Below are 14,573 nucleotides of genomic sequence, written 5' to 3'. Positions count from 1 at the left end.
CTTGCTGAGCTGCATTGATATAACAATGGTTCTGGGCATTAATAGCACAAAAGGTCGCAGGACACAAATGCTGGAGGATGACAGTGAGCAGAAAGGATCTTTCTTTAACACATTTTTAAAAACCAATAGGTATATATTTCAGCTAAACATGTGATGGGAAGTAACTCCAATTCACTACCTGAGAATTCAGCTTTCTTTTTCTTTTTTAAAAAATTGCATCTGATTTCTGTGCTAGCAAGGACAATGTTGTATGGCCCAGGGATGGCTAATTTATGTGACCCTCCAAATGTTGTGTAACTACAATTGAGGCTGCTGGCTGAGAGTACCGGGCACTGGGATTCCCAACAACTAGTGAAAGGTTACTGGTTATCCACCCTGGCATAGACAGCAAGAGCAGGTCATACCAATTGAGGAAGCCCAACTTATGAGTGACCTGCCCTGGCCTTTTGGCAAAAAGAAACTTCCTTGGTGCTTAGGCTTGTTCCCTGCACTTCCCTAGGAAGGATGTTAGATTACTGGTGGAGAGCATGCTGTGCATGCAGAAGCTCTCAGTTCATTCCTCAGCATCTCCAGGTGAGGCTGAGAAAGGCTCCTTCCTGAAACCCTGTAGGGTGAATGCCAGGGTAGACTACACTAAGCTTCTGGCTTTGTGTAAGACAACTTCTGATGTCCCTCTCCTTTTGCTAAACCTGTAGGCTAGCACACAGGTTAAATCCCAGTCTGTATTGCACTGATACTGTTTCCAACCTGACACAAACTCTGGTAACTACTAGACTAGACTGCTGCAATGCACTGCATGTGGGGCTGCCTTTGAAGGTGGTTCAAAAACTGACATCAGTGTGGCATATGGCAGCCAGACCGCTGATGGGGAACAGGTGGTCAGAACATATATCTCTAGTTCTTGTGTGCTGCATTGACTTCCAATTTGTTTTCAAGCCCAGTTCAAAGTACTAGAAAACCTTGATCTAGAACACCTTGCACAGGTCGGAACCTCAGTACCTCCCAGATCACCTTTCCTGGTGAATCTCCTCAGAACCTGAGATCGACATCTGAGGTGCTTCTCTTTGTATCCTCTCCAAGACATATCCAGAGGGTAGCAACAAGAGAACAGGCCTTTTCTGTGGTAGCCCCCCAAGTATGGAATGCTTTCCCCAGTGAAGCTTCCTAGCAACAACTTGTCATTCTGCCAGTGCAAGGTGAAGATGTTTTACTTTGGTCAGCACTAACAACCTGGCGTTGGGTGGCTCTTTTTTGGTGTTCATTCTCTTTTACCCTCGCCAGATTTAACATTCTCCCTTCTGCCTTACTTCAGGGCAGATTTGAGGGTAAACCATACACAGCACGGGTCTGCCCTTGTGGCTCGTTGGAAGTTGAAACTGCTTCACATGTACTATTACATTGTCGTCTTTATGAGGATATACATCTGACTTTTATTACACCTGTTTTGCAAAAGTCCAGGAAAGAATCGGAATACCATAGTTTAAAACTACTGCTAGAGGACAAGAATCCCAAGACTACATTAAATGTAGCTAAATTCTGTGTGTCTGCAATCAATCGCAGGAAGCAAGTGGTATCCCATAATGACCAAACCCCTAAATGTTAATTACAGGGGGCACGCTAATAATTAATTTCAATTTTTTATATTTAAATCCTTGTTATATTTATATTGTCCCTTGTACTTCTGATATTTTTTATGATCTATGATATTGTGTGTGTTGACGCTGGTCTGTGACCATATTAATAAATTCATTCATTCATTCTTGTGTGGGTGTGGATATTTTGTGTTGTGTGATTTTTTTGTGGGTAATCACATTTAGTGCATTCACATTGCTTTAAAGGATAGTATATTATATTTTGTGTGTTATTGCTTCTGTAAATCATTCTGAGACTTCTTTTGATTGTGAAGCGATCTATAAATTGAATGAACCAACTAAACTAAATTTGAGGCTTGACAGACGACTCTTCTGAAGCAGACTGAATCATGAAGAAATAAGAAAATATATGTGGTCAAATAACTATTTTCTTTGTGCAGGTATTTTTTTTTTTGTAAACAGTTTTTACTGTACCTTTAGTAAGTACAGAACAAGGTAAAGCAACGGCAAAATTATAGCAAAGAAGTGAAGGGCAACACAAAAAAGATAAAATTCCAAGCAGTGTTTTTAAGGCATATATGGTACAGAAAAGTAGCAGTGGACTTTAGTTACGTAAGAGGAACAGCAGCTTCAGAGCTAGCTTGGCACAGAATGTTAATTACACACCACCACCCCTTAGCAGAGTGTATACATTGCTGTGAAAAAGAGTGTATACAAATTCATGGAGACTAAGCCTATCAGTGACTACTAGCTATCATTGCTCTAGACCAGGGGTCAGCAACCTTTTTCAGCCGTGGACCGGTCCACCGTCCCTTAGACCACTTGGTGGACCAGACTATATTTCGGGGAAAGAAATGAACGAATTCCTATGCCCCACAAATAACCCAGAGATGCTTTTTAAATCCAAGGACACATTCTACTCACGTAAAAACACTGATTCCCGTACCATCCGCAGGCCGGATTGAGAAGGCAATTGGGCCACATCCGGCCCCCGGGGGTCTTAGGTTGCTTACCCCTGCTCTAGACAGTCTGCTGCCGAAGGCAATATTCCTTTGAATACCACCTCCTTGGAATCACAAGTGAGGAAAGTGCTGTTGTTCTCAGGTCCTGCTATCGGGCTTTCCATCGGAAGCTGGCTGACCACTGTGAGAACAGGATGCTGAATTGCATGTGTTGGTTTTTGGATTTGGTTCATGATAAAAGAATATTGGTAAAATAAAAAGGAGAATTCCCTGGATTCCTAGACCCAGGTTTGGGGCAAGTACTCTTTGGTAAGAGAGTCCAAGCAGAGATTTAAAATCACAAACCATGCAACTAAATAAAGTTGGAAACCTTTAAAATATCCCCCCCTGAGTTTCTTCTAGAGTTCCCCACTTTCTTTAACATAGAAAGCTCCCACATGTTTGGTAAGTTAAAAATGCTTTACCATACAGCCACAAGAAAAGAAAGGCAGTATAACTTAGGTTCCCCCCAAAAAAGTTTCTAAATTATTTTTATAGTAACAGAAAGATGGCTTGCTAAAGCCATGTGGTCTAAGCTTGGAGCATCCAGCTTAGACCTCCTTACTGGTAGGGTTCACATGGTGAACAAAGAACAACAACAAAGAGTTGGTAACCTTTCCTCTCCAGGTGCAAGGGTGTGGCATAGCTAAGCCTGGCAGGACAGCTTACTCTTGTTTTAGCCCCTTCATGCATTAATTAGAGTTAAGTATGCTAGTTATATGATGCTGATTTATCCCACCAGATGGGCCTTTGGTATGATCCTGCAGGACTTTTCTTATGTTCTCATCTCTCTATGCTAAAACTGTACCAAGTTTCAGGATTTTCTGGAAAGCGGCTACTGAGCCATGTTAAGTTGGTGGCAGACATATGCCTCAATTTCAGTTGTAATCGGTGAGACTTCATGTACCATATTTAGCTATATGTGCCACTGTATAACAGATTACTGTTCCCAAATTGTGGGTCATGTCCCGCTTTAGCTTCTGAACATAGCCGTTATGCATATCCTTCCCCTGAAGTTGTATTTTCCTAAATTGTGCTGATATGTATATATGCGATTACCACTGGAATTTCAGGGGGGAAATAATCAGCTTGGAATATTTTTGTACAACAGAAAAAATATTTTGTGCTGTCACAGCAAGTCTCTGCAAAGCTTGATTCAGTAATAACATGTCTTAAAATTGTAAAGTTGGTGAACTGTGATTCAGTGAAGTGGAGTTAAGAGGATAGGCATGTCTGGGTGTTTTGAATTGCTGAGTTTTCAATGTCCCCAAAGCCACAATTTGTTGAATTTGGCCGCATCTCTCCCCTTCCTCCCCCCACCAATATATACCTTATTTTCCGCTCTATAAGACGCACCAGACCACAAGACGCACCTAGTTTTTGGAGGAGGAAAACAAGAAAAAAAATATTCTGAATCTCAGAAGCCAGAACAGCAAGAGGGACCGCTGTGCAGTGAAAGCAGCGATCCCTCTTGCTGTTCTGGCTTCTGGGATAGCTGCGCAGCCTGCATTCGCTCCATAAGACGCGCACACATTTCCCCTTACTTTTTAGGAGGGAAAAAGCGAGTCTTATAGAGCAAAAAATACAGTATATGGGCATAAATAAGACATGGGTAACAATGCATTAAAGAGCTATGAGTTGACTGCATCCTATTGAGAGGGGTGTGTGTGTGTGTGTGTGTGTGTGTGTGTAAACCTCTCGGTTTTGTGCAGCCGGAATGTTGCCTACTATATAAAGTTAATAAATATATCACTCTACTCTTTTTTTGCCTCTGGTCCTGCCTGCCAGTGGGTCCCAGTTGGAACACCATGAGGAAAGATAACCTCAGACTGAAAAAGGTTCCCCAACCCATACCCTCCAAGTGTCCCTATTTTCCAGGGAAAGTTCCAGAATTAAAAAGCCACCTCATCTTCTGATTTGACCCCAGAATGCCCTTATTGTCCCCACCAGTGCCAAACTTGGGGAGGAGGATGAGCTGGCACTTGCCTTGAGTGGCAGCAGCAGTGGCAGCCTCCATGGCCTCTTCATGGCTGCCGCTGCCAGCCTCCTCTCTTGGAAGACTGGGTTAGGAGGAGAGGCTGCCCCTGGCAAGGCCCAGCCTCATGTGAGGTGCTGGCTCTGAGGTTTAGGCAAAAGGCAGGGCTGCCTTGGGTGGGAGCAGAGCAGAACTCAAGGAGACATATTTTTTTTTTAAATGCTTTTGTGTCCACGTCTAATCTTGCCCCGTTTTTCTTTTTGTAGATCTACCAAAGAAAATAAAATCAGGTTTAAGGGGTTTTCTCAGTGGAGGGTGTGTGTGCTGGGTTCTGTTGGGGAAGCGGTGGCGGAAATGTTCTGCAGGGGGACTGAGAAATGTCCCTATTTTCACCTGAGGAATTTTGGAGGATACGCCAGCCCAGGTTTACAGGAATAAGAAACTAGATAGCTGTTACCTACTCTATTACCCAACTTTGGAGCAACATCCTTGTCTCTTCGAATCTGGCTGGATCTCTTTTTTTGCCCTTAGAATGGCAGCAAAATTTCCTACCTCAGGTACAGTATCTACCGCACATTACCCTGGGGTTCCCAGTGAGTTTTATTAATGGAGGAATTAGACAGTATGCACTGTTTGCACTATATATGCAATATGTTTCTGCACCCTGTTAGTATTGGATTTTCAATATCCTGGGTCTGCTTCACGGCGCCTCAGGTTGTTACAGAGCTCTGATGAAGCAGTTGTAGTCCATCCTAAGATTTTATCTGCCATATGTATACATATTAGGGTATTTTGTTTTGTTTGAACCAGAATAGCATATTGGTACATTACTTGATAGAAGCTGCTCTCTGAAGCTGAACTGTCCTGATTTGTGCCATTAGTTGCTGGCTTCAAAAGAAATTCTCCTTTCTTGTCTCCCTATGTTTGTCTAAAGTCACATTCATCAGCTCATCCCAGTGGGTGCCATATCTGATAGCGACACTGAGTTCCAGTGACATCAGTTCATGTTGAAATTTCTTCAGATTCTCTTAGGTCCAGTGGTCTGTCACATAGCCTTCTGGGGCTGCTGATGCTATCAGACAGTTGCACTGCAGCTAATTTATCTCTATAGAGATATCTATGAATGGATCAGAGAACATGTGGCATACCGAATAGACCATTCAGAGGGGAAAAGTTTAAAGATCACAGCGGTTAAAATCTGTGGAGATACAGCTATGTCTAATGCAACTAAAGGAAGCATAGTGTTTTTCCTGCTGTTTTTCCTTACCAAGTTATAAACATTATTAACTTTTTTTAAAAATAAATCATTAAAATGTATGTCAAATGCTATCCAAATAGGTACTAGAACAAATGCAAATCCTGGTGAATTCATTAAACAAAGGAATTAAAAAGTAATTCTTTTTGTAATTGTCCAGCTTAGTGATTTTTACTATCTGCTTAAAAACTGCAGCTAAGCAGAGTTTTCAGGATAATTTCACAGGTGCTGGGCCATCACTAAAAAGGCCTTGTTCTGTCCCTGGTACACACCAACCTGATGGACCTTAGACACAGTCTAGAGAACAGTTTCTTTGAGTTCAGTCTTAGGGCCCAATCAGGTTCATGTGGGGGAAGGCTGTCCTTGAAATGACTGTGCCTCAGACTGTTGATACAACCTGGCTTAGATATGAATTAGTTAAAAGGTGTTTTTAAAAAATGTTGAGATGTGCAAACAGTTGCCAGTGACCTTTACAGAACCATAGAAGGTTAAGCCTGTGTCCTTAATCTGCTTGTCTAACACATTTTTATTTCACTCTTCTTCTAAGCAGCATCATGTGACATATTAGGCTTCCTGATCTTACCCCCCTGGCACTCCGGTAAGGTAGCTTAGCCCAAGAGAAAGAAGGTGTCTTTGAGGTTAGTTAGGCCAAGAGATAATGGCTGACCCTTGGCCACTCTCAGATTTGCAGCTGAATGAGTTTCCTAGCTTAGTCTTCCCAATCCAAGTTCAGCATTCCATTCACTGAAATGCACTGCCTTGCCTTCTTCCACAAATAATTACATAGCCCATTTAATGGCAGTTCTGGCTTCTTAATGCCCTGCTGGCTTAGATTTCAGGCCTGTCGGTCCTGACTGATGCTGATATGGGATGAAAGACTTTAGAGCATCCAAAATGCCAGCTTTAAAAATACTCCACTGTTTCTCTGTGGCTTCCAATTAAGTACATGCCAAAAGAAGAAGCTTTCAAACCGCACAACTTGCCCTTGGATCTTTTCCAAGGAAAATGGCAACAGGCGAAGCTAGTTGCAGAAACACCTGGGAATGTTGCAGAGATGAAGCATCTTCGTGAAGAGGTTTCAGGGAATTGTTTAGGCATTGGAATGAGGATTTTGGAACTGAATTTTCAGCTGTAGCTTAAAGAAGCAAGTCAGAGGACACAAACAACTGCATGTTCACCTTAGTGTTGATAAATGAGTAGAGTGATTAAGCTAATCCATGGACCCTGGCTGACAATCAATCAAACATCAGGGATTCATGAAGAGTATGCTTGTTAATCACCACTTGCATGTTGTTATAACAAAATTAGATAGTCAGAATCAGTGTATAGGGAATGCATTACTGCAAATTCTGTATTAGCATCGCAGCTGTGTGTGTGTGTGTGTGTTACTCTTATACAATAGCTGCAATCTTACTGTATGATCATTTTCTATTCAGTATAACCATTTTCTATATTCATGCAGTGTGTGTACAACACAGAAAAATAATTTATTATTGGAGATTATTTAGCAGAATGGATACTATGTTCATGTGTTCATGGCAAGGCAGTTGCTTAAACAGGGTTTCTTAGAGACAACCTAGTACTTGCAATGACTTCATTTGTCCACATTAATCCTTTATTACCCTTGGATCTCTCCTTTTCCCTTGTCATTTTCTCTACAATCAAGACTGTAAGAACCTGGGGTGGGGTTAAAGACTTGTCTTGATTAGGAAATTATGTGAAACGCCATGTGCACTGTGTACACAAATAATAATCCTTTTGCAAACCACTGAAGTTTTTTACAATCAAGCGGTGTAAAGTTTATGAAATAAAATAATAAATAACATGACAGGGTAGAGAAAGAGATGAAAGTGTATTTATTCCCTGTTGTTAAAGGTGAATGAGCTGAATCACATTTTGCCATTATAATGAGAAATCGGGGGGGGGGGGGGTGTTCCTACAGCTTAAAACTTGAAAATGGTTCTGATTTTGGTGCAGACAGAATAAGAAATGGCTGGTTTTGAATGAGCTAAATGCTTGACAAGACATTTTGGCAGAGTGCAACACAGCTCTCCCTCTATTCCCCTGGAGAGGACCTGGGTGGGCAAAGTCTTCACCTAGGTCCGCTCAGGTGTCCCGCCCACCAGGAGCCCAGCTTGATGCTAATTGCCTCCCAACGCCTTGTGGAATCTGTTGGCTCCTGGCATGCCTCCAGTGACATTCTCTGCGAAGAAGTGGGAAACTCAAAATGCAGCTATGTCATTTCCCCCCCCCCTCGATTTGGACTGAAGCCATTTTCAGAGGAAATGTATCAAAACACAGTATTTTATAACAAATTACAGAATAGATGTGGATTTTGGTTAATGTCACATGTACACTGCTTCCAAAAGCAGTGGAGGGAGCACACTGGATGCAGAGTAAATGTGTGTGTGCGTGTGGGTACACAGCCTCAGATTATCTTAACTTCAGTACAGTGGTACCTTGGGTTAAGTACTTAATTTGTTCTGGAGGTCTGTTCTTAACCTGAAACTGTTCTTAACCTGAAGCACCACTTTAGCTAATGGGGCCTCCCACTGCTGCCGTGACACCGGAACACGATTTCTGTTCTCATCCTGAAGCAAAGTTCTTAACCCGAGGTACTATTTCTAGGTTAGTGGAGTCTGTAACCTGAAGCGTATGTAACCTGAAGCGTATGTAACCCAAGGTACCACTGTATGTTTGCTGCATTCCTGCATTGCAGGGGGTTGGACTGGTTGACCTTCCAACTCTATGATTCTGTGTACCTTCAGACTATGCCCTGAAGCCTTGAGCTAACATTTTCTGTAAAACAGACTAGCCTAAGCGACATTTCCTTCTCCGATTTCATTGTCCCACAGAAAATCACCAGACCGGAAGTGAACAAGGTATGGTAGATAAGATTTCATAATGCTCAGACTTCATCACTTCTATGAAGCCCTTACCAAATATTGATCTCCAGAATCTAGGATTATACCAATACAGCAACAAATTTTGCCATACAACATAATAGCTTTGAATATGCACCGTGTAAGCCAGTTCAAATCACACTTCAACCCGAAATACAGCCCTCTGGTGGATAACAATAGTACCTAACAATTGTTAGGTAGACAGCTGTTGTAAGGTTGACAAAGATAATATGTATGAACTGCTTTGAGCACTTGACGTGCGCTATCTGAAACATTTTCCACCATTTCTCGAAGACTGTCAACACTATTTGTTTGCACATGCAATATCATTTTTGCTTAGTGCATAGGAAGACTTCCATGAAGTGCGTCAAAGCCATTTGCTACATGAATTATGCAGTTCCTAGAGCCCTCTAAAAATAAACCACGAAAATGGGCATGAGAGGCTAGTTAGCAAGCAGTTCAGAGGGTGACCTCTTTTCCTGGTTCCTCCACATTCCATAACAATAAAAGCTCCTGATATGCTCGGTGTTAATATAAAATATCCTACAAGGCCACAACCAAAGATTTGCCCAATTGTTTTGGTCGGCATATGAATGGTGTGAAAAGTTCTCTCCTCGATTTCCCCTCTCCTTTATACCACCTGGGCTGGGAAGCATCCACAGATCCCTAACCTCTGATCCAGCCATACTCCCCCAGAATCTTAGAATCACCAAACTGTACAGTTGGAAGGGACCACAAGGATCATCTAGTTGAACCCCCTGCAATGAAGGAACCTTTTGCCCAGTGTGGGGCTCAAACCCACAATCCCAAGATTAAGAGTCTCATGCTGTACCAACTGAGCTATTCCTCCGCTCTAGAAGCAAGAGAGTATTTCAGGAAGCCTTGCAGCATTCTTAAAATGTTAATAATAATAATAATAATATTTTTTTTATTTATACCCCGCCCTCCCCAGCCAAGGCCGGGCTCAGAGCGGCTTACAAGCAATAATAAAAACAAGATGAATGATTACAACTTAAAAACAAAAGTAAAATACAACATTAAAATAATGGAACATTAAAATATTAAAATGTAGCCTCATTGCAGGAGGAGAAGGAAAAGAAAGAAAGAAAAAAAGAGAGGGAGGGAATCAAATTGGCTCCAAGCCAAAGGCCAGGCGGAACAACTCTGTCTTACAGGCCCTGCGGAAAGAAATCAGATCCTGCAGGGCCCTGGTCTCATGAGGCAGAGCGTTGATCAACTACTGGAAATAGTAAAGCAGTCAACATACCCAAGGAACAGTGCAACCTCATGTTCATGCAGGTTCCACAGTGGGTTCTGCTGGCTAGGCTTAGCAAGAGACTGCAGGAAAGCTTTCAGCCTTAATATGAGCTCACCCCATTTCTATATACAGGATAGCTAAGGGGTGCGACAGAATTGGATCAATGCTGCCTTTTTGTAGCTGTGTTTAAGATTAACCACCTGAAGTGCCTTAAACCAGCAATTTACACAGTCCCATCCATGCCTACTCAGAAATAAGTCCTATTGAATCCAATGGGGCGTATTTCCCAGTAATCGGACTGCAGCCTTAATCTTTTAGGATACACATTTTAAATCTGCTCAGTTCAAATATTAGGGCTAGTCACTCGTACAGCATTATCAAAAAGAGATTAATATGGGATTGTCAGGATTCTGATGAGTACTTGCAAACTTCTGAAAATATCTCAGATTTACATGCATCCTGTAACCATTAGTGGAAAATTCCCCCAACCCCCCTTTTTAAACAGAATAGCAATGTTGTAAATAACAAACCCTTTGTGGTCCTTGAAAACCATGGGGGTGTACATTCCCCATTCTGATGAAGCCTACTTCGTATGAGCTGAGTTTCATTTGCATGCTCAGGAACCATAATTGAGGTTAGGAAGTGTCACAAGAATAAAAAGGACATATTTTTTGTCTTTCAAGCCAAGCATGAACATTGCACGTTTGGCCTTGGCTGAATACATTTAGATAACTCTGAAGAATGGATGACTCATTCCTCTTTATGAATGAATTACTGCCTTTTGTATTCCCGTAATCTATGCTTAAAGACTTACTGGCTTTCCATAAACTCTCAAGTTGTGTATGTATGTTATGTAATCTCTGCAGGAGGGCTTCTAAAGTGAAGTTGATTCTGTCAGGGCATGAAGCATAACATGTTACTTCCTTTTGCAGAAAGCCAAAGATGGCCAGAACTTTTAAAGAGCACCTTTAGAGGCACAATGGTGCTGGAGCATATTTTGGATAGCAATCCAATTATTCATAGGAAGCTCAAATGTATCAGTGGTACACAACTTTCAACTCAGATATAGGAGGTGGCACTTTTGAATAGCCTTACAAAGAATAATTCTTTACGTCTCTGATTAAAAAAAGAGTTCAGATTTATAGTAGCCTAGATTCTCATTTCAGCTAAATAGCACATGAATGTGGTGTTGTAAGACTTTCAGAGGTGTTCTCTAAAAGCTTTTGTTTCCTGTAAAGGAAACCCAAACTGTTTATTTTTGGATGTAATATAACTGAGGCCAGAGGCAATAACTGCACTCAATCCAATAGTCATCAAGAGAATTACTAGGAGATTCTTCTTCTGGCACTGCTTAGAAGGCCCCTCATCTAAATATTCACAAATTGTACCGTTCAGATATTCTTTACCACATGTACATCACTTGATGACTCATGGGTGTCAACAGCCTCTATTTTAAAATACTGTGTTTGAGGGCAAGATGAAAGATCTACTGTGGTGTTTGATCTGTGATGACCCTTTCACATGTACATGTCGTCACTTGTTGGTTCTACTCACTGAGTGATGAACAAGCAAATGTCAAATTGGGCATTTATCTGAACGTGCCTGAGGTCTGCTGCTACAACATGCCTTTCTCTCTGGGGGCAGGTCAGAAACTATTTTCTCCCAAGGAGCTGGAGGCAATTTACCTAGTTATTCCCTCCATTTTATCCTCACAACAACTCTGTGAAGTACATTAGGTTGAGAGAGAGAGAGAGAGAGAGAGAGAGAGAATGGGTTGTAGTCAACTAAATCTTACTCAGAGCAGACCAAGTGAAATTAACGAAGCTAAGTTAGCCATGTCCATTAACCTCAGTGGGTCTACTCTATGTAGGGCTAGTGTTAAATATCATCTAGTGACTAGCCCAAGGTTACTCAGCAACCATAATGTTTGGTTGGGGATTTGAAATCGGGTCTCTGTCCAGTTCTATTCATCACACAGTATCTCAGTGTTAACAAATGAAGTACTAATCAGCAGTGTTGTGATAACTAGTTATTTGTACAGGCTTTGTGGGTACAGGGCTAAGTCAGCAGAGTGTGGAGAAGAAACATCTAGTGATATTTTAATGCAAATATCCCTTTTGGCCTATGGGCACATTTGCAAACCATAGAAATGGAGAAAGGGAACCCTGTGGACACCATAGAAGGTCTCTGAGGGCAAATGTGCCACCTGTGGGGGCCATATTAGCCATCCTTGGGTTTTAACTCTGCTTTAGTGGAAGGATATGCTTTTGTTACTCACCTTTAGCCTTCAGAATGGGCTGAGCTGTGACTGCATGCAGAGACATCTTTCCCATAGGGCTTAGTGGTGCGTCGCATCAGGGCGCTGGCCTCTCAGGGGTGCCCCAGCGAGTGGGCGAGCTGTGCGGCTTTGCCGGTGGCCTCCCCTTCCCCTGCACACCCACCAGCTGCACCCCGCCAACTATATGGCTGGTGGGTGTGCAGCTTCCTTCCCAAGCCTCCACGGGAGGAGAGCGATCCCCACAGAGGCTTAGGCTAGAAGCTGCGCCCCGCCAACCATATGGCTGGCGGGTGGGCAGCTTCCCTTCCAAGCCAGGCCTCTGTGGGGATTACTATCCTGCAGTGGCATGGGGGAGAGTTGTGCCCCCGATGGCTGGCAGTGCGCAACTTCCCCCCCCCATCCATGGTAATTTGGGGGCGCTGGGGGGATATTTGAACCCCGGTGCCACATCTGCTAAAGACAGCGCTGACTGCATGATAGCATTGGTCTTGTGGAAGTCATTGTGGTAAGCAACACTTCTCCCTACCCTGCAGCTCAAGAGAATTATGCAAGGACAGGTTGTACTGTTGTGAGTACAGTGGTACCTTAGGTTAAGTACTTAATTCGTTCTGGAGGTCCATTCTTAACCTGAAACTGTTCTTAACCTGAAGCACCACTTAACCTTAAGCAGGGGCCTCCTCCTGCTGTTGCGCCGCCAGAGCATGATTTCTGTTCTCATCCTGAAGCAAAGTTCTTAACCCGAGGTACTATTTCTGGGTTAGCGGAGTCTGTAACCTGAAGCGTGTATAATCTGAGGTAACACTGTAGTTTACTTGAAAAGAAGGCAAAAAAAGAAACCTGGGAATTAAACTTCATCCAGGGAGGGCAACGTTCTGCCTTGCTGTCCCCCAACAGATGCCCATGTGTGGAACTCAGGGCTGAGCCTACCAATAAGCAGAGTGATGGGGCACCTCAGAAAGCAGATGCTGGGGTCTGGGGGAAACCTGAAAGGTATTGGAAGTTGGAGCTGTGTCTGCCACATGGCCTGCCCATAAGCTAGCTGTCTGTCCTCAGATGCAGTGGAAGTTGGTGTCATTGTGCCAGTGCTGAAATAAGTTCCAATTGCAAGTGCAGTCAGATTCTGTACATACAATGGGGGAGATGGCACTTGTCTTTTGCTGCTTGCAGCAAGGTATCTTGGGATGAGCCCTTGTTGCCTTAACAATTGCATGTGCTTAAGGCTTTTAAATTTTAAATGTTATTTCTTAAATGACTGGTAGAAGATCTGAATTGGATTTTTATAGCAGAAATACACAGATGTCATGCTGACCATAGCAAATTAGTGTTCCTTAGCAACACCATGCATGATGGCTTTTGCTTTTCTACTCACGTTGCACCATGGGAAGAAGGTTTGGACAAGCTCTTAGAAGAGAACCAGATGCTACAGAATCTAGTTTTAAAGGGATGGCAACTTGAAAGAAAAGTAGTGCATTTTCCTAACGGCTATATTTACAGAATTGTGTGGGCACTCCAGGACACTGGAATTAATGAGCCTGATTCAATTGTGCTCATTAAAGATTTTAAAGTTAAAAGTGCCCTTGTTGTTGAATTGCTAACACCATTATCTGTTCTTCCTTATATGTCTAGTGTGAAGAGCAGTTTTATTCAGGATTAGCTAAATAATATTGCTTAGATTTGATGCTATGTACAAATCTGTAGCGCAGCAACACATTAAATACTGAGGAGTTTTTAAAAAACAAACAAACAAAACACACCAACATGAAGATGGCTTAGTTGTAATTTGCAGTCAAAATCTACCAAATCCCTTTGTATCCAGAGAAAAGTTCAACTTGACACTCTAGCATAAAACAGGAACCAGTTCATTGTTCAGATTTCTTATTTCATTTGGCTGGTTTCCTAATAGTGTAATCCTGTGCATGTCTACCCAGTGGTATGTTTCATTGAGTTTACCAGGGCTTCCAAGTAAGTATAGGATTCCAAACTCAACCACCATACTGTCTGCTTGCACTCTTTTGGCCAAAGTTTGTGTTCCTCTTTGTTCTCTTCCTTTGGACAAGACTATAATTTTTTGAAGGAAGCCTTCTTGCCTCTATTACTGTAGTTTATTTGACTCTGCTTATTAACCATGCTAGTGCCCTTTTGGTCCACATGGTACCTTTCCTGATCTCTAGTATACACACCAGTTTCTAATACAGTGCTTTTAAACATTTAAGTCCAAAGACTAAACTTACCTAACTCTGCCTGGAGTGGCAGGGAGGTACTACTCAATTTGCTTTGGGCTGTGCCTGGATCTAGATGTATCAATTTTCCT

At 42.4% G+C, this 14,573-nt stretch overlaps 1 long non-coding RNA gene across 1 annotated transcript; it reads right to left on the bottom strand.

The window, feature by feature from the left end:
• Positions 1–7,658: 7,658 nt before the first annotated feature.
• Positions 7,659–14,573, bottom strand: LOC309377823. The gene is made up of 2 exons (XR_014171694.1): positions 14,494–14,573; positions 7,659–8,026 (listed from the first exon to the last, which is right to left on the bottom strand). It is a non-coding gene; the product is annotated as an uncharacterized lncRNA (long non-coding RNA).

This window comes from Podarcis melisellensis, assembly GCF_964234715.1.
Source record: "Podarcis melisellensis genome assembly, chromosome: 9".
Lineage (NCBI taxonomy): Eukaryota > Metazoa > Chordata > Lepidosauria > Squamata > Lacertidae > Podarcis > Podarcis melisellensis.
Note: the sequence above shows the minus strand (reverse complement) of the source record. Positions and strands in the feature narration are given on the sequence as shown.